A 548-nucleotide genomic window follows, 5' to 3' on the forward strand; every position below is an offset into this window, starting at 1 on the left:
TAATTAGTTCTTTCTGATTCTGATCACATTATCGGATTATAGGATAAATATTTCCAGGGATCAGATAAGTGCGTAGGCTTTAATTAGAAGTGCAAATGTAAGTACGCGATACAAAAATATCCTCGGCTTTATCGTATAGCTATATATATGTCAGCCATAATCCAGTGCAGCTTCTATTAAAATAATTTTTTTCGCCTCCGTGAAACGTTCAATTAACAGTTACACTGCTCTGGAAAATCATTGTACGATCAACGTTCGATTCCAAGCCTTTCCAACGACTCTCATAATTGTTTATAATTGTTTATTAGTCGTGAAGAATGTGGATCCGCGTTTAATCCAGGCTGCGAGTTGAACAACGAAACGCGTGACACGCCTATGATCCGAAATAATTATTAGTTATAGTCTGTACATTCGTACGCCCAGCGACTTCCTGTCGCTATTTCCACTCACGGTAATCATGAAAATATCTGTGTGATTGTTCGTGATACATTTTTTTTTATCGTTTTCCCTCTCTCTCCCTGTCTCTCTCTCTCTCTCTCTCTCTCTCT

The 548-nt window shown here is 38.1% G+C and overlaps 1 protein-coding gene across 2 annotated transcripts in view; it reads right to left on the minus strand.

Annotated features, from left to right (window-relative positions):
- Positions 1–548, minus strand: part of LOC102672337 (nuclear receptor subfamily 4 group A member 3-like) — a 16,523-nt gene that overhangs the window by 6,924 nt on the left and 9,051 nt on the right. The window lies entirely within an intron of this gene.

Source organism: Apis dorsata, unplaced genomic scaffold (assembly GCF_000469605.1).
Source record: "Apis dorsata unplaced genomic scaffold, Apis dorsata 1.3 scaffold_165, whole genome shotgun sequence".
NCBI classification, from domain to species: Eukaryota; Metazoa; Arthropoda; class Insecta; order Hymenoptera; family Apidae; genus Apis; species Apis dorsata.